Source organism: Varanus komodoensis, unplaced genomic scaffold, assembly GCF_004798865.1.
Source record: "Varanus komodoensis strain SLA01 unplaced genomic scaffold, ASM479886v1 scaffold51, whole genome shotgun sequence".
NCBI lineage: Eukaryota > Metazoa > Chordata > Lepidosauria > Squamata > Varanidae > Varanus > Varanus komodoensis.
In genome coordinates, this window is record NW_025336100.1 from 3,104,940 (window position 1) to 3,132,344 (window position 27,405).

A 27,405-nucleotide genomic window follows, 5' to 3' on the forward strand; every position below is an offset into this window, starting at 1 on the left:
TGAGGGGATATGTTGGCGACATACAGGTATGTGAGGGGATGTCACATGGAGATGGGTAGAGACCTATTCTCCCCTGCAGAGGAAGGCAGAACGCGCTCCAACGGAGCAAAGCTCAGGGAGCCAAGGTTCCATTTGGATGCCAGGAAGCACTTCCTGACAGTCAGGACCCTGAGGGTGTGGAATGGGCTTCCACGAGAGGTCGTTGAGGCCCCATCGGAGCGGGTGTTCAAGGATAGGCTGGACGTCCACATGGTGGGCATGTCGTGAGCGGAGCCGGGTGGTGCCAGAGGTCAGACTAGATGGCCTGGGAGGCCCCTTCTGACTCGCTCTGTTTTCTGTGTTTCTATGAGTTAGAAATCCAAGCTGACTTACTGAAAATCATATGGAGCTTTACCACTAAATCATGATCTATTTTCAGTGCATGTATGAAATATGTTATATAATCATCAGCAGCAAAATGTATCTATGTGACAGCACAAGGATGCCAAATCAGAGCAAAGACCATATATCCTGCCTTCACTCTGAATGTATATGTGAAGTACATGCCTTCTTTTGCCCCACTTTTTGTAGTCAGATATTTCAGCAAATGTTTGGCAGAGTATCTGTACTTTAAAGCATATTTGCTTGGTTCTCCAACTGATTTATGTCCTGCAGACTGTTTGTAGTAAAAATGGCCAGCACTTAGAAGGTGTGCAAGCGAATAAGTGACAATCTTCCACACTGAAAAAAGAATAGTTCTGTCACTTGCAAATTAATTTAAATAACTATGGCTAGTTTGCTGTGAGTTAAATAGTTTTGGATGAACACACACAAATTAATATGCAAATATTCTGGCTCCTCTGAGAGCACAAAGAGGCATTCTTTGCAGTACAACTGATGAACATTTGAAGGACAGACCATAAAGTAAGATAACCATTCCCAGATGGTTTCCATTTTTTTTCATACTTCCAATTGTCTCTTTGTAGCTGTCAAGTGATCAGAGACAAGTGACTAACAGGACAAAACTATCTGGATCCACTTCTGCCCTCTAGAAATGGAGACAAGAATGTTCTGATACTGGAATTTCCTGGACCTCTTGGAAGATGCTAAGTTAACATCCTTCACAGCTCATGCAATCAAGCCAGCACTCTACCCTGACAATACTATGCACTGTTGTGACCCCACCTATGACACCCCTGCTTCTTTAGTTTCCTCTGGGACTTTTGTTGTAGACATTTCAGTCTTCTGCTTTCTAAAAAGTATCATTACCCTAAGATTCTTGTCCTTGGTACATTTTCTAGAATAAGCCTGCTGAATTACACTCTGCCTGAGGGATGGCAGAACCAGGGAGGTGCAAGTTTACCAAAATTCACTAGACTTCACTTTTAGCTCAGTTGATTCACTTTTGGTTTCATGTACAATCTGCAATTCTGTTTGTTTGACTGGAAAAAGGCCACATTTCAAATGGGAAAAGCATGCATTTTTGTGCAAAAGTTTAAAAAGTGTACACTTTACCCCACATTGACTAAAATATGGACATTTTAAGTGTATTTTAAATGGCAGAATTTCCAAAAATCATAATATGTATTTTTCATATGTGATCATAAGTTTGGGAATGTGTGAATATTTTTGGAAAGAAATGCACTACTGTTTACATTTAGGGTTCTGAATGGGACAAGTTCAGATTACTTTTAAATTAAAATGAAATTCGTATACATTCCTAAACTGTCACTCTGATTCATGAAAATCCCAGCTGGGCACCTATCTTTGCATCTCATTATCCTGCATTCCTATCTAGTGGAAGATCTACTGTGATCTGGGAATATCTGATCTCCCCACATTTGGATGAATCTTAGTTAACCAAAAATAAAAGATCTTTTACTTTCTCCCTCTTCTTTTCTCTAGCTCATTCACATATTTGTAACAAGGTTCATAACTGATGCTCCTCTTGTCTTTTTCCTGATTAATCTCCCATTTGGGGTCTAGGCTATGAAGTCTTGAGTCTGGTTTGTTTCCTGGAAACCTAATGTAGGTGCTCTACTATTTAGACCAAAATTCCTAAATTACCTAATCAGAACCTACAAAGTTAATTTGACAAATGAATGCTGCAGAAAAAGAAATTGAAAACTTTTATGCAAGCATCCAAGAGGAGATCAACAGCACCCAAAACTATATATGCTGATAATCATAGGCAACTGGAATGCAAAAGAAGGAAATCAAGCAGAATCAGATGTTATGGTAGAATTTGGCCTTAGGTCAGAAAGGAAGCAGAAGAATTATAGAATTCTATGATGCAAGCAATCGGTTTATTGAAAATACATACTTCAGGCAACTGATTAGACAACTGTACACATGGACACACCAGGCAGCCAATATAGAAATCAAATAGGTTACAGTGAAAGTAAGAAATGAAGAATATTTATTCTCATTGCCAAAACAAGAACAGGAGCAGATTGTTGTAGAGACCATGAACCATTAATATTAAACATCAAAGTAAGGCTGAAAAAGATCACTAACAAAAGTAGAGTGACAAAATGCAACTTAACATTCCTGAGGAAAAGGCCACATAAACAACAGATTTGCATTAATAAATGCAACTGATTATGAGGAAGAACTGTGGACTGAAAGCTGCAATATGGAAAGGGAAGTGAAAGCTGCTTTAAAAGGCCCTTGGAAGCAGCAAAGCAGCTGGAGGTACCAATAGAACTCTCTCAATCTTCTGAGACTGAATTAGTCAGAATCTTAACAGAACTCTGAGGGGATCTTTTGGCAACATACAGGTACGAATCAATGCATTTTCTTCAAGATCCTTGCAGATGGATTTTTAAATAATGTGCTCCATAAATTTTCCAGGGGTTGATGTCAAACTAAATGGTCTATAGTTCCCAGGTTCATCTTTTGCCCCTTTTTTGAAAATAGGGACACCTTAGCCCTTCTCCAGTCATCAGGCATTTCTTCTCTTTTCCAAGATTCATCACAGATAATAGCCAGTGGTTCCGATAGTTCCTCTGCTTGCTCTTTTATGACTCTGGGATGGAGTTCATTAAGCCCTGAGGATTTGAAGGTCTTTATTCCATTTAGATATTCCATGACTGTTTGTTTGTTGATCTTGGGCTGCTGTCCATCACTTTCAGCTTAGACTTCCTTCTAGGTACATGAGGGGGCATGAGTATGTGAGGGAGTGTCACACAGAGGTGGGTAGAGACCTGTTTTCCCCTGCAGTGGAGGGCAGGGTACATTCCAGTGGAGCAAAGCTCAGGGAACCAAGATTCAGTTCGGATGCCAGGAAGTACTTCCTGACAGTTTGGACCCCTAGGATATGGAATGGGATTCCATGGGAAGTGGTTGAAGCCCCAACGGTGAGGGTGTTCAAGGATAGGCTGGACATGCACATGGTAGGCATGTCATGAGTGGAGCCGGTTGCAGCCGGAGGTCAGACTAGATGGCCTGGGAGACCCCTTCTGACTCGCTCTGTTTCTATTTCAATTCCCAAGAAAGGAAATGCAAAGGGGTTCAGCAACTATAGGATCTTTGCACTCATGCAAGTAAAGCGCTGCTCAAGGAATTACAATAAAGAAATGAGAAATGCCTGATGTTCAAGCTGGATTTTGAAAAGGAAGTGGTACTTGAGATCGTATTGCAAATATAAATTGGTTACTGGATATTCCATAAAGTATCCATCCAAAGAATTTCAGAAGAAAATTAGTCTAGACTGATGGTGAGGATCATAAAGTGGTATGGGTGGTTCTGAAAGAAATGGGTGTACTTCTGCATTTGATTTTCCTAACATGTATCCTGTATTGTGGACAGGAAGGTGATATTAGGACACAATATGCAGAACAGAAGAGTTTCCCATAGGCAAAAGTGTTGGACAAGGGTGCATTTTATCTCCCTATTTGTTCAATCTGTATATTGACGACTCATATCATAAGGAAAGATGGACTGGGATTAGAGGAAGAAAGAATGAAAATTGGTGGGACATCAATAAATATGCCTATGATGAAAGCCCAGCTTAATGGAGCATCCAAGTGATAGTTGTCCTAGGGACAGTTTCTCCCAGTTCAGCTGTGGAGTCACGTGAGGTGCATTTGGAGGTGCAAATCTCAGATTTTCTGGGTTCCCTGAACTCTGGTTTACTTCATAATGACCCTAAATCTGAGTTCTTGGTGAGTGAGCCCAGCATTCATGCAGCACTCACCAAGAACTGAGCCCTGTGTACTGTGCAAGCAGCATCCCCTTCTGTGCCCAGTGTTGCCACTGCTGGCTGCACCAGGCATTGAAGAAAGTTGGTCACTAGGGTCACCAGGAATGGAACCTAGCAGAACTGCTAGCAGCATCCATTTTCCACATCCTGCAGCTGCTCTTTGGGTGGCTGCACCTGATGAGAAAAGTTCACCAGTTTTGCAATCGGGGGCCCACAAGCACTCATGGACCTCTTCCAGGTTTGCCCATTTTGCAGAACCAGGCTGAGCATGAAAGTCCATGGATGCTCAAGGGGCAGATTCCAGAAGGATTCATTCCAACTTCCACTGTCCAGTTCCTTCAAAGTTACATTGCCTTGTTGGTTGCTTTTTTGTCTCATGGCCTCCTTACCTCTGGATGATGGTGTCTAGGTAGAGTTATGGTCAAACTATTTTTCCATTGTGTAATTATGAATTTAATGGTCCTTCCAAGGAATGTTCATTGTTTGGTATTTTTTGTAACCCAACCCTTATTAAGGCTTTTGCACACCTTTGTCCCAAAGTTGTTTGCCTATCACCTTGGTCTTCATGATGCCCTTTGTTTAGATAGACTCTCCAATAAACCCTGGGGCCTTCCAGAAACAAAGAAGTGCTTTTAATCTGCATTGTGCATTGTGTTGCTTTTCCTGAGCATGTGCAGTAACAACTTTCTGAGGTCATGTAGGTTTGCTCCAGTGTATATACGACTCTGCATACTCTAGGGCAAAGATGGGCAACATAATGTCATCCAGATATTTTGGACTGCAGTGCCCACAATTTCTTACAATTGGCCATGCTGTATTAGGTCTGATAGAAGTTCTTGTCCAAAACATTTGCGTAGGATGAGGTTCTACACCCAGCCTTGAGGATAGGGTCCAAAGATTCCCTCAGCTGCAGTAGCACTGGTTTCCATATAGTGAAAGGACTAGCAAGTGCAAGCTCAGTTGAAATGAGCCTGAAGTGTTTCAAAGAATATGTGCCAGAAGCTAGGATGTGTCATATCTGAAGACAGACAGGAAGCCTGGATATGAGCAGCTGAAGAGAAGCAGCATGGAAGGTACAGAGCAGGAGAACCAGGCAGCGTCACCCACTGACAAGAATAAGGAAGTCAGTATGTTTGAAAATGTTAACACATGCTGATAACACCAAATTGGCCCTCAAGTTTCTTCTGACTGCTGGTTGACTTTGCATGATATACCTTCCCCTTTCAAATCTATTGAAACAGTTTGGGTCTTTGTGAGGGGAGAGTTCATTCTTAACTCTTAACTTGGGGGTTGTTTTATGATCAAAATCCCCTCCCCCAAACTGCTTTGCCATCTGTAGGCAGAATGATACCATGCCTACATCTGTTCTCCTTCTCTGGGAGGAAACTAGCTTGGAAAGTATGCTTTTTAGTGGGCACACAGTCCACAGGGAAAGAATTAAACCGTCCCCCTTGTCAAATTCTTTCGCATTAATTTATTTAAATGTCAAGTGACACTTCACACTTCTCTCCAATAAAATCTTTTTTGACCCAGAGATTATCAAATCCTGACATTTCTATATTTCTACACTGTCTTTCTTCTGTTTTGGCTGTTGGCTGAAAAAACATTAAGGCCACCAAATTTTCAGAATTCAGCAGAAACAATCTGTCTCACCTTAACTGCTCTGTGGCTGCCACCAGTAAATAATACATAAAGGACATTAGACTCCAGGGAGCTGTCCTGGCACTTTGCCCTAGCACCTCCATTGTGCTTATAACAAAAGCTAAGCAGTTCTTAGTGCAAAGCCTTGAATCCTGCAGTAAAGAAGGGAGTGTGTTTCCTCCAGTCTAGGCAACTAATGTGAGGGAGGACTTGAATGTAGGCCATCAAAACAAACCCTGGCCAGGAGGCAAATAGAAATGAAAGAGAGTGCATGCACGCACATATGTGTCTAGGAATAGTTCGTGTATCTTGATTTCAGTATGTTGGAGACTGTATTATAACAGAGGCCTCATTGCCATGGTGTGTACACTCTTCATACTGTAGTGCTTTAAAAAGCATGCAAAAGCTGTTTGAGTGGAAATGACAAAAGATCCATCTCACCATAGGCAATAATGCTTCTCTATACTTTCAACTTGTCCACAAAAACACAAACTAGGTAACAGAAGAACAAGTTGATCAGCAAGATATTTTCAAAACCTGACTTTTCAATCACTGCCCAAAATAACCTCAAGAACAGGTTTAAAAGTGCACCAAAATTTGTTTTATGATTGATTGATTGTTGGGCACTCTTGCTTCTGTTGTAATGTATTTAAATAACTCTGCCATAATCCTTGGGATAGTCTGTGGTACCATACTCAACAGCATATTTTTAGCATTCATTAGAAAGTCCATTTTAAGTATTTTTTGTATTTTTATATAGAAACAGAGCAAGTCAGAAGGGGCTTCTTGGGCCATTTAATCTGATCTCCTCTTCTCAAGGTTGAAAAGACCCAGTTCCCTCAGTCTCCCCTCATATTGCTTGCCCTGCCAACCAACCAACCAACCATGTGGCCCTTCACTGCACTGACTCCAACCTTGCTATATCCCTCTTGTAATGTGAGGCTCAGAACTAAACACAATACTCCAGCTGTGGGTGCACCAGAGTCATATACAGTAGCAGTAATAACTCTACCTAGAAGCCACCCTTCTGGCTATGCAACCAAGGGTAGTGTTTGCCCTCTTGACCACCACACACACTGCTGACTCATGTTTAGCCTGCAGTCAACCAGTACCCCAAGGTCCCTTTCACAAGTGCTGCTCTCCAGCCACTTGTCCCCTAACCTGTACTTATGACACCCATTCCTTTGCCCCAAGTGCAAGACCTTGCACTTATCCACATTGAACGCCAACCTGTTGTCCCCCTCCCACTTCCATAGTCTGTCCAGATCCTTTTGGATCCGCAGTACCTGCTCCTTAGTTGTGGCCACTGCCCGTTTTAGTACCATCTGCAAATTCGATTAGCAGACTGGTCACTCCTTCCAGGTCATCGATGAAAAGATTGAACAGGTTTGGTCCCAGGACTGAGCCCTGCTGGACCATCTTTCTCTGTACATTTCTAACACTTTCCATTAAAGTTCTTATCCATTTTCTGTATATCTTCCAGGGTAATATACCACTGAAAATGCATCTTATATCAATTTTCTTTTGTCTTGCAATGAATTTTATATATTTCATCCTTAAGGCTTCTCATTGATGGGATTGTATTTGGTTTTCAAATTTCTGCAACCAGCTCTTCATCTATTTTAACTTGCTGAGTATCATGTTTAAGTAATTGTCCTAAGAGATGGTCTTTTTGATGTCTAATTATAGTTTCAAAATCTGTAAGAATCTTTATTTTAATCTTGAGACCAATTGATAAAGGAACCATTCTATATTTTTTCCTTTTAATTCTTTCCATGACTTAATTAATCCTTGTTGGTCGACCATGTCTCCTTATGTTATAGAAACATTGTTTTTCCTCAAGTGTTCCTCATGGTATGCTTCTATTGGGGACATGACATGAAAGGAGAGATTAGAGAAGATTCTTCTTATAAGATACCAAATTTTATCTGACTGTCCTTGAATACATGACTATTGTTTGGGATCAACACTTAAAAGATTCTTCAGTCCATAATTATGTATTCCTTCTTCAATCTCCAGTTTAACCATTCTTTCATCAAAATTGACAATACAATCTGTGATACAGACTAGACCAGACTATAATATAGTTTAATATTTGGTACTGCAAGGCCTCCTTTTTTATCCTGTAAAAAATTAAATCTAATCCTTGGCTTTTTTCCCCATTCCAGATAAAAGCATTCAATTGTCTTTACCAATTCTGTATAGTTTTTCCTTGTACTAAAATTGGTAACCTCTGAAATACCTGGAGGAGTGTTGTCCATGGGGTCCCGAAGACTGTGGCTGAACCACCACAACAACAACCTCTGAAATAAAAAAATTAACTTTGGTCAAACTTTTTATAATAGAAATTATTCCCAACCATGAACCTTTTAATTTAGATTATCTCTGTAAGTCCTTTTGGATATTTATTCAGGTTGCTTTAAAATTATCTTGAAATAATATATCATGTTCTGTCAGATTTATTCCCAATTATTTAACCAGATTAGAAGTTATTTCGCATCCTGTTTTTTTTATAACTATATTCTTGTTCTAAGGAGACTTAGAACTTTGATATAATTTTCATCTTTTTTTGTTTTATTTTATAACCAGAGTAAAGTCCAGATTTCACAATTTTGTCTGTTTTCTTGATATATGTGGATTTAAGATGATCAGCACTATGTCATGCAGATTTGTATTCTTCTCCATCTATTTTTAGGCTGTTTATGTCTGAGTCTTGTGTAATTTTCCTAGTTAGAACTTCCAGTACAAGGATAAATAGAAGTGGACATAATGGGGATTCTTGGTAGGTCCCCTATTGGTTAGCATCCCATTTATAAGAATTTTAGCATATTGCTTGGTATAAATTGCCTGGATCCAATTCATAAATCTTGAAGCACAATCTAAATACTTAAGAGTTTAATAAAAAAAAAAAGACCAAGACATATTAGCAAAGATTTTTTCCACATTGAGGAAAATAGATGCCACTTCTTTCTTTTTAATATATTCAATAGCATTAATCACAAAAGGACACTATCTTTCATTAACCTTTGGTACAAATCCGGTCAGGTCTGTATAGATTTGTTTTTCTATATATTTTCTTAATCTTTCAGCCATTATTAAACTGAAGAATGTGTAGTCCACATTTAATAATGAGATGGCTCTATAAGACTGTGGCAGAGCAGGATCTTTGGCTTCTTTATGTATTACTGTTATATGAGCTCCTTGCCATGATGTGGGTAATGATCTCTCATCTTTAATTCATTACTTTTTGAAGTGGTGGTATTAAGTTTTCCCCTAGGCACTTACAATACACTGCAGAAAAAAACATCCAGTCCAGGTGCTTTATCTTTTGTTTTTTAATCTTTTTATAGCTTGAGAATGTCTTGAATGGGACCTGTGCTATTTTGTGTTTTTCTTTGATCTGATGTGAACTTATCAATATTAGCTTCTTCTATTTATGCTCCATTCTATCTGCTAACATTAAGTTTTAATACAAATTTGAAAAATAACTTTTGAACTGATCATGTATTTCTTTCTCCATGAGTGGTTCTATTGCCCTTCTTTACCCTTGTTATCAATCTCTTCTACATTTCTTCTTTGAGGCAATATGCTAGATATCTCCCATGTTTATTCACTTGTTCAAAGTGTTTTTGTTTTGAGATAATTAATTTCTTCTGAAGTTCCTCTGTCTCAATCAAATCTAGTTGGTTTCTTAAATGCCTGAGCTTAGTTAAAGGTTGATTTGTCTAGAGACTTATGTTTCTCTAGTATTTGAATTCTTTCAATGAGCTTTGTTGTTCTAGTTTTTCATTTTTCTTCTTTGAGGCTATTTTTCATATTGTAGTTATGGAGATGTTGTTTGTATTATTCAGTCTAAAGAACTCTTCTAAATCTTTCACATTTCTTCAGTATCTCATCTTGTAATAGATTATCATTCAATCGCCATTGTCTAGTTCCTGGTTGTTCATCTTATGAGATAACTTCTGAAGGATGATGATCTGAAAGGATCTTGGACTGAATCGTTAACTTGGGCCTGGACTTCAATTGGAAGCCAGTGAAGTTGAAAGAGAAGTGTTGTAATACGTTGTCATGAACCAGTCCCTGTTAACAACTTCGCTGCCCTGTTCTGAATCCATTGAAGACCCTGGACCATTTTCAAAGGCAATCCCATCTACAGCCCATTGCAGTAGTCCAAACAGGTTTATCAGAGCATGGATTGCTGTAGCTAGGCTCTGTCTGTCCTGATAGGGTGATAGTTGATATATCAACCTAACTGATAAAAGGTGCCCCATGTCACTGCATCCACTTGTGACTCGAGCAACAGTTCTGGATCTAGGAGCACCCCCCAAACTATGAACCTTGTCCTTTTGGGGGAGTGCAACCCCATCCAGAACAGATTGAGTATCTCTCAAGTTTACAGATGACCCACCCACCAACAGCATGTCTGTCTTGTCTGGAGTCCCACTTAGTTGGCCCTCATTCAATCTATTACAATTTCCAAACTCTAATTCAGAGCAGCCACTGCCTCACTTGTGTTTGATGAAAAATTGAGATAGAGCCGAGTGTCATCAGCCCATGCCTTTGGATAACCTCCCCTAGCAGTTTCATGTAGACGTTGAATAGCAGAGGGGATGAAACAGAACCCTGCAGTACCCTATGACATAACTGCCATGGCACAGATCAATAATCCCCTAGCACCACCTTCTGAAATTGGCCAGTCAAGTAGGAGCAACCATTGCAATGAAGTGCTTCCTATTCCTAGCCCAGCCAGCCTATCCAGAAGGATACCATGTTGATGGTATCAAAAGTTGCTGAGAAGTTCAGGGGAACCAACAGGATCACACTCTCCTGTCTTCCTCCCAGCAAAGGTCATTCCACAGGGCAGCCAAGGCAGCTTCTATTCCAAAACCAGGCTTGAAACCTGATTGAAATAGATTCAGATAGTCTGCTTCATCCAAGAATACTTGGAACCGTTCAACCACTACCTGTTCAAGTGCCTTGCCCAGGAGGGGAGCTTTGGCCACAGGTCTATAATGGCTAATATCTGAGTCCAGATTAGGCTTTTTCAGGAGTGGTTAATCTCTTTTAAAGAGGCTTGAACCACTCCCTCTCAAGGAGGCATTTATAGACTCCTGGACCCAAGTACAGATCCCTTCCTTAGTTCTAATAGTAAGTGTATAAGTGGTAGAGTGGACTTGATCAAGCACAATGTCCACATCCTCAGGCCTCAGTAACTGAAGCTCATTCAGTAAAACTGGACCAGACCGAGCTCTAGATACCTCTGTTCCATAAAATGCAGTGTCCAGTTCATAACAAATCCATGTGACTTTCTCTTTAAAGTGCCGTGCAAATTCATCACAGCAAACTACCAAGGGTTCCACAGTTTTTCTCTGGCCTAAATTGTAGCAGGCCATGAACCACTGAGAAACACTCTGCTGGATGAGAATGAGAAGACATAATGCTGGTGGAAAAGAAATGCCTCTTTGCCAACCTCACCACCAATAGAGACCCTTAATCTGTGTTTGATTGGACTCAGCAGGGGTTTTCCTCCACCTGCATTCTAGCTGTTTCCCTTTGCTTCACTGCCCTCAGCTCAGGTGTACAGGCAGTCCCTGAGTTATGAAATTCCATACCTATGAAAGTGCCATAAAGCCTATTAATTTTAAAAACCACTGCAGAAAATCATCATTACCATAGAGAGAGATGAAGCAAGAGAGAGGGAGGTGATCCAAAGCATCACCAGAGAGAGAGAGAGAGAGAGAGAGGAAGCAAAGGGGGGGAGTGAGGGAGACCTCCAAAGCATGCCTTCCTGCTCCATCCATCTGGAGAGGGGAAATTGCTCCAACATTTCCTTACTGCAAAGAGGCAGAACTGGTGATTTTGGGTGTGGGGGGAGCTAGAGATATTCATGGTTTTTCCACTTTCACAGGGGTCCTGAACCCCTAGCCCCAGAAAATGTAGAGGGCTGACTATACTTGATCCAATTTACTAATTCAAATACAAATTCAATTTAAAGACACATTTCCATTTTCTCAAGAACAGGACTCATTAGTAACTTTGCCTATATACCAAAGAGCTGATTGGGCTTTGCTCAAGGGAAGAGGGTGCTTGGGTGTGATCATGTCAGCCCTCTGAGCCATCTCCAAATTCCACCTGGACTTTGACAGGAGTGCCAGCCCTATCAGCCAAAAAAATCCTCCAGAGCCCTCTGGAAATCATCAGAATTCATTAGCCTCTAGGGCAGGGTTCCTCAAACTTTTTGAACAGGGGACCAGTTCACTGTCCCTCAGACTGTTGGGGAGCTATAGTTTGAAAAAAAATATGCATTCCTATGCACACTGCACATTAAAATTAATTAAAATTAAAATTAAATAAGTTAAAAATAACTAAAAATTTTAAAATGTTTGCTCTGCTCCCTCAGACTGCAGCAGAAGCCCAAGATGAGGTGGGGAAGAGCATGTCCATATTCAAGGGACATAGCTACAACACAACCAAGGCACTAAATAGAGTATCTTGCATAATGCAGCTGACGACTGCAACTGGGATTTACAAAGAATGAAGCAAAAATTCTAAGGATAAATTCTGTCAAGGCCACTCTTAGTATTTGAAGTAAGTCAGCCCAGAACAATTCCCACAATACACAATGGCTATATTTGGGTGCAGAGCTAATGACTACCATATTTTAAGTGCAACCTTGCCAAAACTGGTACTGTCCAGATGAGTTGGACTACAACTTCCACTGGCCATGCTGGTTGGGCATGATGGAAATTATAGTCCTCACCACCTCCCTGGTTCTGAGGGAGCAGGAGTGGGAGGCCAGAGAGGCGAGTGCGGGGCAGCTCCCCCGGCTGGGATTGGGCCACAAGGAGGGAGGTAAGGGCTTCTTTCCAAGGAAGGGGAGGCGAGGGATGGGGCTGTGGCTGGCCGAGCAGGTTGCCTCCCGCTTCTCCCCGCCGTGGCAGGGAAGAAGCATGGCAGCCACTCAATGGCTGCAGCTTGTCCAAAGAAGGCTGTGGCTCCCGTCCCTCCACTGTGGCCTTCTCTGGGCAAGCCACTGTTGAGCTGCTGCCCCCGGGCTCAGCAATGCAGCCATCGCTTGACCCACAGCCCAGGGATGTGGCTCACATAATTAAAAATAGATTTAAAAAATTATGTATTTCTTACCTTCAATCCTATTTGTAGTGTCTTCATCTCTCTCTTCTGCCCTCCTGTCTTCTGTTTCCCACTCCGTATTTCTGCTCTGTATATGTGTGCAATGGGGCGGGGGGAAGGAGCTGGCACACATGCAGTTGAAAGGAGCTGTTACAATTTGGTGCATGTGCCGGCTCTCTGCACAGTTTCAGAGAATGTCTGCGCCAGCTCAGAGGTTTCAGACTTGCTCGGAGATCATTTTCTCTGAGCGAGTTCAAAAAGCTCTGAGGCAGGCTGGGTAAATACCCCAGATGGTCTGGACTGGACGCTTGGTCTTTCCCATGAACCCGAGTTTTATTCCCTCTTCTCAAATTGAAATTCCTGGATTCTGACACTGCCTACCTACCTTCCTCAAAGTGGTACCTTCCAAGTGTTTCTATTGGCTTGTAATCTGCAGCCAGTAATCCACATTTGAAACGCATCAGGTTGGTTAGTTAATTAATTAGTACACTCATTTGTGAGATTACATTCTGCTTTTTCTAAGATTCAACGCAACTGACAACAAAACTGTCTCTGCCTCTTGCCCCCTTCACTGTGTAGGCTGCTTCAAGGCATAATTGTGGTGAAGCTCAGCATGTTTCTGAACCTGTTTTATCTGCAGCTTACAACCTTTGTGGCATGTGCTCTGGAGTGCCATTCCAAACAGGTGCAGAAGATTGCTGTTTGAAACAAAGTGGTAAGCATTTCCACTACAGCTGCCAAAAACTCAGCAAAAGAGGAAAGGTACTTTTAATATGCTGTAAGCTATGTTCATTTGCTTCACCCCCAGTCCTGTTAAAAACTATAGGCCAGCCATTGAGAGGGCTTAGGCAACACACCAGCTCTCTCAGGAATTGGCACTTTGGCCAAAATCCCCATTCTGAGAGATGATCAGGCACAGTGCAGGGTAGGATTCCTCCCACCCACCCTTCTGCTGGTATCCAAAGGAATACCTCAGGTGAGTGGTGCCTCTGCCTGTTGAAGAGGGGGTACAACCTACCTCCTGCCAGCCTCCTGAGGCCAACAGGATGCACCCCCCTCATTTCCACTGGAATGTGAAGCCCTCCCCTCTCCTAGCTGTATATCACTTAAACAGGTGACTCTTCACAACCGTGGGCTCATTCCCATCAACTGGGTAGAGTGATCACATTGCTAATAAAAGTAGAGAAAACAGTGATGGATCACTTTGGGTTTAAGCTTCTCCCCTTCAGCAACCCTAATCAAGATAACACTTTGCTTTCCTTGCTGCTAATAAAAATAAACATGATCAGGATCACTCAGGGTGGGAAACTCCCCTGCATTACTCCCAATTACTACAGTTGTATCCTTACTGCTAATAATGGCACTAACATGATTTAGGTTTGATATCTTTGTGCAAACTATTTAAATGCAACCTCTTGTAAAAGTATTAAAAATAACCCTGAAGCAATAAGAGCCACTCTAATTGAATAATGCTCTTCACATCAAGTTTAAATTATAGATGCAGATATATGAGTAAAGAAGCAAATCAGAACATATATATGATTTGATTATGTACTTTTGACATATGCACTTTTCAAGTTGGGAGTACATGTTTGCAGCAATAATTATTTCAAATAATCTTAAACTATATAGCAACAAAATCAGAAGGTGCCTCCCGGGCCATCTAGTCTGACCCCTGACTCCAGCCGGCTCTGCTAATGACATGCCTACTATAACCTGTCCTTGCACACCCTCACTGATGGGGCTTCACACAACTCCTGTGCAAGCCCATTCCATACCCTAGGGGTCCTAACTGTAAGGAAGTACTTCCTGGCATCCAAACTGAACCTTGGTTGCTTGAGCTTTGCTCCATTGCAATGCATCCTGCACTCCACTGCAGGGGAAAACAGGTCTCTATCCACCTCCATGTGACAGGTCTCTATCCACCTCTATCCACCCCCTCATGTACCTATATGCCACCAACAGATCCCCTTGGAGTCTCTTCTCCAGACTGAAAACACCCAGTTTCCTCAGTTTTGCCTCATATGGCTTTCCTTGCAATCTGGCCACGATCCTTGTGGCCCTACGCTGCACTGATTCTAACCAGGCTATATCCTTCCTGTAATGTGGAGCCCAGAACTGAACACAATACTCTAGTTGCGGGCACATCAGAGTCATACACAGTGGCAGTAATATCTGTCTGATCTAGAAGCCACCCTTGCAACCAAGGGTGGCGTTTGCCCTCTTGACAGCTGTGTCACATTGCTGACTCATGTTTAGCCTGCAGACAACCAGTACCCTGGGATCCTTTTTTCAAGTGCTGCTCTCCAGTCACTTGTTCCCTAACCTGTACTTAAGATACACTTTTCTATGCCCCAAAGTAGGAAGCCAAAAGATAACCAGGCAAGTTTGGCCTTGGAGTACAAAATGAAGCAAGGCACAGGCTGGTAGAATTTTGTCAAGAGAATAAGGTAGTCATATCAAACACTCTTTTCCAACAACCCAAGAAACAACTCTGCAGCCAAAGATGGAGAAGCTCTATACAGTCAGACTAGGGGCTGACTGTGGCTCAGATCATGAGCTTCTTGTTGCAAAATTTAGGCTTAAATTGAAGAAAGTAGGGAAAAGCAATAGGCTGCTCAGTTATGACCTAAATCATATCCCTGATGAATGTACAGTAGAGGTGACAAATAGATTAAGGAATTAGATCTGATAGACAGAGTGCCTGAAGAACTATAGATGGAGGTTTGCAACATTGTACAAGAGGCAGCAACTAAAACCATCCCAAAGAAAAAGAAATGCAAGAAAGCAAAATGGCTGTCTGAGGAAGCTTTACAAGTAGCTGAGGAAAGGAGGAAAGCGAAAGGCAAGGGAGAAATAGGAAGATACACCCAATTGAATGCAGAATTCCAGAGAATAGCTAGATGAGAATGCCTTCTTAAATGTACAGTGCAAAGAAATAGAAGAAAACAATAGAATAGGGAGATCAGAGATCTCTTCAAGAAAATTGGAGATATGAAGGGAACGTTTCATGCAAAGATGGGCATGATAAAGGACCAAAATGGCAGGGACCTAACAGAGGCAGAAGAGATTAAGAAGAGGTGGCAAGATTACACAGAAGAATTATACAAGAAAGAGCTTAACGTCCCTGATAACCATGATGGGGTGGTCACTGACCTTGAGCCAGACATCCTGGAATGTGAAGTCAAATGGGTCTTAGGAAGTCTGAGCAACAACAAAGCTAGAGGAGGTGACATTATTCCAGCTGAGCTATTCACAATCCTAAAAGACAATGCAGTAAAAGTGCTACACTCAATATGCCAGCAAACTTGGAAAACTCAACAGTGGCCACATGATTGGAAAAGGTCAGTTTACATTCCGATCCCAAAGAAGGGCAATGCCAAAGAATGTTCAAACTACCGCACCGTTGCTCTCATTTCACATGCCAGCAAAGTTACGGTCAAAATCCTACAAGCTAGGCTCCAGCAGTATGTGGGCCAAGAACTACCAGAAGTACAGGCAGGATTTCGAAGAGGCAGAGGAACTAGAGATCAAATTGACAACATACACTGGATCATGGAGAAAGCTAGGGAGTTCCAGAAAAACATCTACTTCTGCTTCATTGACTATGCTAAAGTCTTTGATTGTGTGGATCACAACAAATTGTAGCAAGTTCCTAAAGAGATGGGAGTAGCAGACCATCTTATTTGTCTCTTGACAAACCTATATGCGGGTCAAGAAGCAACAGTGAGAACTGGATACGGAACCACTGATTGGTTCAAAATTGAGAAAGGAGTTCGGCAAGGCTGTATACTGTCACCCTGCCTATTTACCTTACATGCAGAGCACATCATGAGAAAGGCAGGGCTAGATGAATCACCAGTTGGAGTTAAGATTGCTGGGAGAAATATCAACAACCTCAGATATGCAGATGATACCATTCTAATGGCAGAAATTGAAGAGGAACCTCATGGGAACTTAGGACCAGATGCCATGATCTTAGTTTTCTTATCACTTCCTGGCAAATAGATGGGGAATAAATGGAGGTAGTGACAGATTTTATTTTTCTGGGCTCCAAGATCACCACAGATGGGGACTGCAGCTAAGAAATTAAAAGACATTTTTTCCTGGGAAGGAAAGCTATGGAAATCCAGATAGCATACTAAAAAGCAGAGACATCACCCTGCCGACAAAAGTGCATATAGTCAAGGCTATGGTTTTCCCAGTTGAAATGTATGGCTGTGAAAGCTGGACCATAAGGAAGACTGAGCACAAAAGGATTGAGGTCTTTGAATTGTGGTGCTGGAGAAGACTCCTGCGAGTCCCTTGGACCGCAAGGAGATCAAACCGGTCAGTCCTAGAGATCAACCCTGACTGCCCTTTAGAAGGCCAGATCCTGAAGATGAAACTCAAATACTTTGGCCACCTCATGAGAAGGAAGGACTCCCTGGAGAAGAGCCTGATGCTGGGAACAATAGATGGCAAAAGAGAAAGGGGACGGCAGAGAATGAGGTGGCAAGATGGAGTCACTGAAGCAGTTGGTGTGAGCTTAAGTGGGCTCTGGGGGATGGTGGAGGACAGGAAGGCCTGGAGGAATGCTGTCCATGGGGTCGCAATGGATCGGACGCGACTAACAACAACAACAGAAGACCAGTGCCGATTTCTGACCTAGATGTAGGTCTGTTTCAGAATCCTAACCCTGACCCTGTTCCAGAGTGCTTCTTTTATTTCCACTGATTTTTGTATGTGCTGGTGATGGGTGTCCATTCATACAGCTGAACAGAGGAAGCTGCCTTAAGACAATAGTCCAGTACTGTCTACTTTAAGTGACCATTTCTTCTGCAGGGTATTTCAGCCTTTACAAGCCATGCTTTCTTGAAATTCTTTATCTGCTGGTGCTGCAGAATGAACCTGTGTCATTTTGCATGCGAAGCATGTACTCTGCTAATGGGTTATGGCTCCTTCTCTTTGATAGGAACTTGAATGAGCCTTTCCAATCTCCTCCGTTTAGCTTCCATATTTTAAATGAAATCCTTAAAAATGTACTTTAATGTGCGAGCAGTTGCCTAAAAGCCCACTGGTCTATCCCACTAGCTGACAATGTTTTCTCTGTGTACAGTCCAAGACTTCAGGCATTGTTGGGTGGAGTCAGATCTGACAGTGGGCAGCTTTCCAGCAAAAACAGCAAAGTTTGCAACATTACAGGTTTCTAGCTCTTCTCTTCTTTATGATACTGCATCTTTTCTCTATGTATATACCTCTTGCTACATGTAGAGCAGAAAAGATAAGCCTTTCTGAGAAAAATGGCCAGAGCTTTCCAAAAGTCAGTTAATGCTGGAGGGCAGAGGGTCACCTGTAGACCTTATGCTGCCATTTCTTCATCTCACAATTATAGCCTTGTCAGGTTCTGAATTTGGAGGTACATCTCTAAGCAATAGGAACAATTTTTGATGAGGTGTGCATAAATACATGTTGTCAGCAACCCTGAACATTAGCAGCAGAAGACTTCTTCCTGGGTAAACATGCATACAACTGCACCCTTAATGGTGCATGATGGTTAGTATTACTAAAGAATACACATTGCATTCTGCTATATGATAGCAGTGCATGTTTCAATTAAAAAATCTGTATATTGCACCCTGTTTTCCAGTGGTAGCAAACACTACTAAAACCACAAATCAAAAGTAAAGGAGATTTGGGAAGGTCGTCATACTTTTTCATTGTTGTACATCATACTTTTGCAATCGCTCACTGCTTTTTTTTTCTGCTAAAGCTGGAAAAGTTGGATCACATTTTCAAATTGGTATCCCAGACAATTTCCCACAGAAACAACTATTTAGCATACACATTTTCATATGAGTCAAGGATATTCAAAGCATCTCTGGCTTTAAGATGTTGTCAGGAATCAAGCTAGCTGTTTCCATGACATCGATATGTTTTGATACAGCTTGTGTGTGTAAATGAGACTTCTTTTTTTGCACTTCAAGTCTGAGCCTTCCCCCTTTCATCACCACCACCACCACCACCACCACCAGAAGAGCTCCTTCTGTTCAGAAATGTTCAAGAACATAAATCTATTATGGCAGATGGGAACTCATCAGCTCAGGAATGTACATCTCTTTCTCAGTAATTATGCATGATAAACATCCTGATTTATCATAAGACATCTCATTCAATGGCATGCTCTCTTCACAGGGACACATTTCCAGCTTACTGATCAAGCCAGGCTACTCTCAGCTTTCTCAAGATGCTACTTTTTGAAATACATGCTTGTTTCTCTTTAAGATAGGCCTATATGTTGAATACTGAAAGCATCATTTACATTCAAATAAAATGTGCATCCTCCTCCTCTGGATACAAATTCTAAGCTCCCAGCAAGCATGTTTGTACCTGTTCTGCATGTAGGACTGGAGAAGTGTCGTTAAGATCCACCATTATTTTCTTCTCTTACAGCACATGCACATGTACGCATGCACACACACTTGCATAGATGCACATTTTGTTTCTTTTTGGCACATTCTGAGCTGAGGTGAAAATTCTCCATGAAGATTGTAAAGGTGGAGGAAATGCAAAAGTGAGAAGACATTCAGGTGATTGGTGGGATGTATTTAATTTCACTGAGTGGCTGAAGGTTGAAATACTTTCTCCCCTTTGCCTTTTCTGGAAAAATAGCTTCTGCTGCTGCTTCAAGCTATGCTGCTTCTTAAAGAATCATATCGTTGAAATAAATTGGTGGGCAAAATTCTTTTACTCTGAGGATCGACTTCCGTTTTGGAAAAGCTCTCAGGGGCTACACCATTTTGTTTGCCAATAGCAAAAGTACCAGCATATTTTAGCCTAAGGCTTTTACTACCAGTCACTGAACCTTAGGAGAGGCACTTCAACCTTTTAGAATGGAAAAGCAACTGCACAGAACCAAAGAAACCACCCAATGAGGTGTTGGGAGGGAAGGGGTGGGGTCAGAGAAGGGGGAATGGCCTTCTGGGGAAATTCAGAGGATGGCCTGGACCCGAGGCAAGATGGATTGAACCACTGAGCCTGAGGTTCTGCTCCCTTCTCTTGGAAAAGGAAAAACGGCCCCAAGTAATGTGCATGATTCACCTGCTCTCAGGTTGTTCCTGATTGCCCAGCTGTTGCTGCAAAACAGAATAGTATCTTTCTTTCTCTAATCCACTGGAATGCACATGTGCATCTTGTTATCCAGTCAATGAAATGAAAACTCTTACAAGCAGATTGGCACAGCTGCACTTCCTTTACAATGTAAAATTACTTAGCCAGCTAATTCTTTGTCTTAAGGAATTTTCTACCTCTGACTTCAAAAAGCAAACATTGAAACCTGTTAGAATTCTGTAACTCGTGATTGTTTTATTTGTTATCTGTTACTCAAGCCTTCAATGTGTCACAATGTTTTTCATGATGTCTATAAAGATCTCTCAAAGATTCTTTATTATGATTTTGTGTTTTCCCCACTGTTCTCACCTTACCCATTCAGAATCTCATTCTCCACCCTGCCATGTATAAGTGACTCTGAGCCCATAAAACACTCTGTGTATGCTCTGTTTTTCCTTACAGACAGCTTTTGTACTGCTATCCTTCAGTGCTGTTGTGTTAGGGATTTCTGTTTGCTGTTAATAAACTGTTGAATTGCTTGAATGAACACACCCTTTTGGATAGTGGCATTCATTCCTTGCAGGTCTGAAATCCTGACAATGCTACAGTTCAGTATCACTAATTGATACTGTATCTAATCAGGAGATAGTGTACCTAACTCACTTTTCTGGTTCCAAACTCCCTGTTTCCTCAACCTGTGCATCCCTGTGACTAAACTCCTGGATGAGCTGAGACTGCTCTCCAGGAGGCACCACCTACTGCTGTAGCCCTTGGTTGCCAGGCCCTTGTTTATTTCCCTGTTAACTTTTCCTGTTACATGCTCTATTCAAACTTTTGGGACCTGCCCCACCTCACCAAAAGATGAGTGGGCCAAAGAATGCAAACCACCAGTCAATGCCACCAGACTACATTGAGATCCATCAAAGTTTGCCTAAATAGGAAATTGCCTTTTAACAAACCCAACTAATTCCCACCCTGGCAAATGCAAAGCCAAAACCTGTTGGGGGAATTGACACATCAAGTTAGACTGGAACAAGATGGACAAGATCCAAATCCACCACATTCTGCATTCACCCAACCACTGATTGACACCAAATTAAATGACCCCAACTTGGCTGCACTCTATTTGTGCCATGTGGCTGGCACTCCTTCCCAATGAAAGCAATGAGCCCTGTTACTGCTACTAAGGTGTTTATTCTACACCAAGCTAATGATTATAAGCACAAATAATGATGATGCTAGTGATGATGATGAAGTTGTCCTTTTTCTGAATGGGATCAGTTCATGGAATATTTTTAACTCACCTGGGCCTTCCCTCGATGGGCGGTCGGAAAGCTTCCTCTCTCTTCGTCATTCCAACAGTCTTGCTTCTAACTGCCCCAATCTGCACGTGTGTCTGCAGGAGTCACGTCCCCCAATGGCCCCTCAAGGCTGACTCCTGTGTTCTCACTGTCCTTATCTCCGACCGTTCCCTCAGCAACCTCTCGGTCGGCCTCTGATTGCCATACACTTTTGATTTCCTCCTGAATCCCCCTCCCTCTGTGCTCTCATCCCCTAGGAGTGCACCACCAGGGAGTGTGGGGGGTGACTGAACTACTGTCACCAAATACACATCTTCCTGTAATGAACTCTAGTTCCCACAGGAAGCTTCTCTCTCTCTTGTGCATGCCAAAGACTCCTCTGAGTCAGCGTGCACGACAGTTTGGCCCAGAAAACCCTGCCATGTCCAAAATAAGCACACATTGGCTCCCAGCCACTCCAAGGATCTCGAAAAGAAAGGCAAGGTGAGCCATGGCATAGCATTGTTATGGCAACTGTCCCATATAGGAACAATATGCCTTGGAGAGAGCCTACACCCTGCCTGTGGGACATCACAAGTCTGCAGCCCTGGCAGCAGCAACAGTCATAAAAGGGCATGTGCAGAAGAGCTTGTTTCCCAGGCCCAATGCCTGCCAGGCAGATTTGGTAACTGACCAGAACTAAAATTTCATCAATGGAGTCCCATCTCCATGTCAGGAAAGGCAGTCTGACTCGGAGTTATGCTAAACATGTGTGAGGAATCTGGGGGTAAAAATTTGTTTTAGAGGTATGAATCTAACACAGGTGAGAGGAACTTCTTATTGTAACTCCTTACTAAGGTGTACTGAGGCAGAAGTGTGCCAGCCAGATCTAGGGGTGAGGGAAATCTGCTGTCTGCCAGGCACACACATCCAACATGTGATGGACAAACTGGAGCATCTTCTTCCCTGGGGGGGTGGGAGGGGTCATCAGTCACTTCTGCTGATCCACATGTGGACAAATAACACAGCCAGGCAGGGGATGGGTGGGATCAGGACTCAGGACTTTGAGGCTCTGGGCAAGAGACACAAGGATCTGAGGATTTAGGTGGCCTTTTCCTCACTTTTGCCTGTCTGTGGACTTGAGTCAACCAGGGAAAGGAGGGTTGTGGACATGGATGAGTGGGTGAGGGCCTGGAGCACCTGGACATCTGGTGAGGGATGGGGAAAGTGACTTTTGGGAATGCTCCAGCAGGCTTCATCCAGAGAGCTTTAAACTGATCCCAAGGCTAGAGGTGTTCAGGCCGAGCAAAAAGCCCAAAAACAAATGTAGGAGGAGTAACCCAGAAAAAATCAACACCCCTGTGTTCACTCCATTGAAGGGGGGGAATGTGCCCTGGAAAAGCAGTTGGTATTTTATTCCATTCTTCACCTCCTTTTCCCTAGGAATTCTTCCAGGGTGTCACTTTGCATCTCTAGCTTTCACCTGACCGTCACTGCATTTATATCCTGCCTTTCTACCTCTTTTAAGGCACTCAAGACAGTTTACAAGATTTTCCTCTCCATTTTATACTCACAACAACAATCTGGTGAGGTAGGTTAGGCTGAGAGGCCATGGCTGGCCCAAAGTCATCCAGTGGGCTTCATGGCTATATAGCGACCAGAACCTGGAACTTCTGATTCCCAGCACAACACTCTTATCCCCAACACTACACACATGCAAAATATTATCTGACACCATTTATTTTTTCTTAAGTTAGATTTTTATTTTGTATTGCCTTCCTTGCATGAGTACTATAATAAAATATTTTTTGTACAGCATATTCAAATGAGTGACTTTATTGGCTTCAATTGCTCAGAAACTTGATTTAATGACAGCATTAAAGTCCTAAGAAGCAGACAGATATAACGACACACATTAGCATAGTCCCTGCATCTAAATTCCTGTGTCTCTTTTAAGGAGAGAAGAATGGGGCTCATTCAATACAGTTGTGGAAAAATTAGAGGTTTAAAATTATAGCTGCATGTTAGCACATCTGCACTTTGACAATCAAGTAGATGAATGCATAATTTTCATGCATTATGCAAAATGCTAATTAAAGGTCTGATTTACTAATCATCTCTCAGGGTCATAACTGGAATGAATTTTAGTAAGGACAGTTTTGTGAAGGGATCTGCCATCCTGCATACTTATAAGGAAGAGGATGAAAACTGGCTTTATTGAAGATGAGATCTTGCTTGGTAATGCTGAACCAAACTGATGTGTGTGTGGGCAAGTGGGGATTTTGCAGACATACAAGTCCTCAAATGTACCCCATTTTCCATATGATATTTCAGGCGTCCTTCAAAGGATGCCAAAATGTTCACAGTAGAGTAGTAGAGAGATGGTTTTCCACTGCCTTGGGAAATGTGCCACTACATAATTCCCAACTGGCTGGATTGATGTAAAGAAGGGGAGGGAACCATATTAGCTTTGGGGTTAGATTGCTCCCACTTACTAAGGGCTGGATGACAGGGCTCAAGGAGGGAGGAAGAAGGAATGCAGAAGGAGCCCAGACCACTGTGGGCTGGGTAGGGAGCAACCACAGGCCAGACTGGGCCCTGGACTGGGAATTCCCAATTCCCAATGGAATAGAAAAAGAAGAGACATAGATGTGGCAAGGCAGGAGCCCACTGAGCAGAGGCATGTGTGAGTGGGGAAAGCCTCTTTCAGAAACAAAGTTCTCTGAGCTACTTCCATGTCTAAAAAGCCAACAGCTTTAGAAGGTGCAGTTTGGATGCTTGTCTCAAGATTTCAAGCTGTTATTACTAGTCCACAAACCCTTCACAGCCCAGGTCAGGGAATAAGTATTTGAAATACTACCTTCCCCAGTTCCAACCAGAGCAGTGTTTGGGATTTGTCAGAGAGCCTTTGCTTGTGCTGTTTTAAGGAATGTCATCCATGGGACTTTCCATGTTTGGAAGAGCTTTTCTAGGGGCAGCATTCCAGCTATGAAACTCTATTTGAGCAGGGGTTCATGTAGCCCTTATGCTGTTGTCATTTGGCCTCCAGTGGAAGATAGATTCATTTCTGCAGCGTTAGGTGCATAGACCTAAAATCTGCTGTATTTGGTTTTTTAATTAATAGATGTATAGAGCATAATGACAGTTTTATTACATTTTATTTTGTCTGCAATTTTCCACTCATGATTTTCATGTTGTTTCTTAGTTTTTTTGCTTAGGTTGTTAGCTAACCTGGACACTCTCTGAGGAAGGTCAGGATGTCAAATCAATCTATTAAATAGATGTTCTGAGATAATAAGAGCTACTTAGCTCGTAGTTATATTTAAGAATTTGTGTCTATTAAGAGACAAAGGCACGAAAGGAATGATATCTACCATATATCCTCTGTTACTCTCAGAATCATATACAGGTATGAAGGTGTTAAAGATGACATAGGGAGTAGACTCAGCTTCTCACTGTTTAAAGCATCACTTAGATGAAGCAGCCACTGAAAATTATCACAGGTTGAGTATGGGAATCCTTTCTGAGATTGATCCATTTGAACCCCTGTAAAAATTCATTATATCAACAGCTGCCTGTCCTGCCTCTGGTGGAGAGGCTGGAGCTCCCTTAACTATATTGGGTGGACCTCAAAATGTTAAAGGAGTTCTGGAATATGATTTTTGACTATTACTGAACATTAAAAAAATCAGTCTGCAAGCATCTTGAAGAAAATCCAGTGATTAATAGAAGCCAACATGGATTTATCAAAAATAAATCCTGTGAGACTAATTTAATCTAATGGACAGGGAGAACACTGAGAACATTATCTCCTTAGATTTAGGAAAGCTTTCAGCATAGGGCCCCACAAATTCTGCTTAACAAATTAGCAAATTGGACTAGATAGAAAAACTATTAGATGGATCCAAAATTGGCTGCTAAATTGGAAACAAAGAGTGTTCATTAATGGCATATTTTCAAACTGGATAGAGGTAACTAGTGGGGTGCCACAGGGTTCAGTCCTCTGCCCAGTGCTCTTCAACATCTTTATTAATCATTTAGATGAGAAAATACAGGGGATGATGATCATATTTGCAGATGATACAAAACTGGGTGGAATAGCAAGCATCCTAGAAGACAGAATGAAGATCCAGGGAGATCTTGATAAACTTGAATGCTGGGTGGAAAGCAACAGAATGAAATTCAATAGAGTCAAATGCCAAGTCCTTCACCTAGGAAAAACAAACCAAATGCATCAATACAAGATGAGTAATATGTGGCTCAACAGAACTGAAAATGAACAAGAACTTGGAGTTATTGTGGATAATAAGCTAAGTATGAGTCAACAATGCAATGCACCTGCCAAAAGGGCAAATGCTATTTTGGGATGCATTAATAGTAGTATTATTTCTGAATACTGCATCCAGTTCTGGGCACCACAGTTGAAGCAAGATACAGAAACATTAGAAAGGGTCCAGAGTAGGGCAACAAAGGGGATTCAGGGTTTGGAAACACTGCCCTATGAGAAAAGACAGAGAACTGGGCATGTTCAAACTTGAGAAGACTGAGGGGGGATATGATATCACTTTATAAGTAAGGCTGTCACAAAGCAGAAGGACAAGACCTCTTCTTGCCCATGCCAGAGTGTAGGACATGGAATAATCAGCTCAAGTTGTGACAAAGCAGATTCCAGTTAGATATCAGGGAAAGTCAGAGTAATACATCAGAGGAACCTGTTGCCTAGAGAGGTTGTGGGTCTCCCACCCTAGAGACATTCAAAAGGAACTGATCAGTCATATCTGAGTGGGATGGTGTGAATGGGTCTTCTGCAACTGCAGGAGGTTGGACTGATGGCTTTCTTGGCCCCTTCTACCTCTAGTAAGTCATAGGGGCTGTAGTAACTTTGCAAACCAGGTCACAGTCATCTTGCAATGCATAAATCACTTTCAAGCAGCTAGCGGTCTGAACCCTGGTTCTCAGATGTCTCTTGAAGTGAAAAGGCTCCACTCACTGAGTCTCTTGTATATTAATTCATCCTTCACTGTCTTCCTCTAGTTTCCCTCCATACTCCTCCCAGCAGGTTTAGTGACCAGCTAGACTCAGTATTTCTTTGTGAATGAAACCTAACCAGTCTGGAGTTTGTTTTAGTTTACAGGAACAACTCAGCATTATTTGGTGGGGTTATTTAACTGCCTTGAACTGACATACAACCTAATAACTAGCACAATTATTGCCCTAAGTGAAGAATTTGCAGAAGAGATACCACTGATATTAGCTATCCCTTACAGTTCCAGAATACACTGAATTAGTCACTGTTCAAATGAAAAAAAAATCTATGCACAATCTGTCAGAGTCTAATAGGGGACTAACTGACATGGACACTGTACAGTTTATCAGAACAGGGAATGTATTTAGTATACAAGAGTTAATTTCAGTCAGATTTACTCATAGTCAAATTATGATTTTTAAATGTAGGGTGATTATATGGATCAGCTGAATGTATACAAATCATGAATATATAAACATACCTTATAAGGAGAAATGTAGAGAAAACAAATGATAAGAATGTTCCTGGGGAGGTGAAGCGATGAACTAGATGAGACTGGACAGTGAATTCTACCCTAAAGAACACAGAGCTCAGACAAATTGCTCAGATACAGTATATAAAGAAGGGACTTTCCAAGTTTCATTGGGCCACACTCGACAGTGCTGTAATGTCTGTGTCTCCCATTGCTCCATTTGAGCCTGATCAACTCAAAGTGGGGTTTTCCTGGTGAGAATCTGTACAGGGTATAATACTCCCAAATAAGGAACTTGCAGTATTCTGAAAAATAAGGAACTGTGGCAAAATCTGGAAAAGACATTAAGTTCACAGTGATATATGGCTAGGTCCTTTTTAGAAACAACTACATTAATTTGTTCCATAATGTTTTGCTGTAAAATAGCACCATAACAATTCTAATTGCTTGGACGGTTTGTTGTCACCACACACAGAAAAAATATTTTATAGCAACATTTGGGGTAACACATAGAAACCAAGTAAGTCAGAAGGGGTCTCCTGAGCCATCTACTTTGATCTCCAGTTCCAGCTCCCTTTGCTCA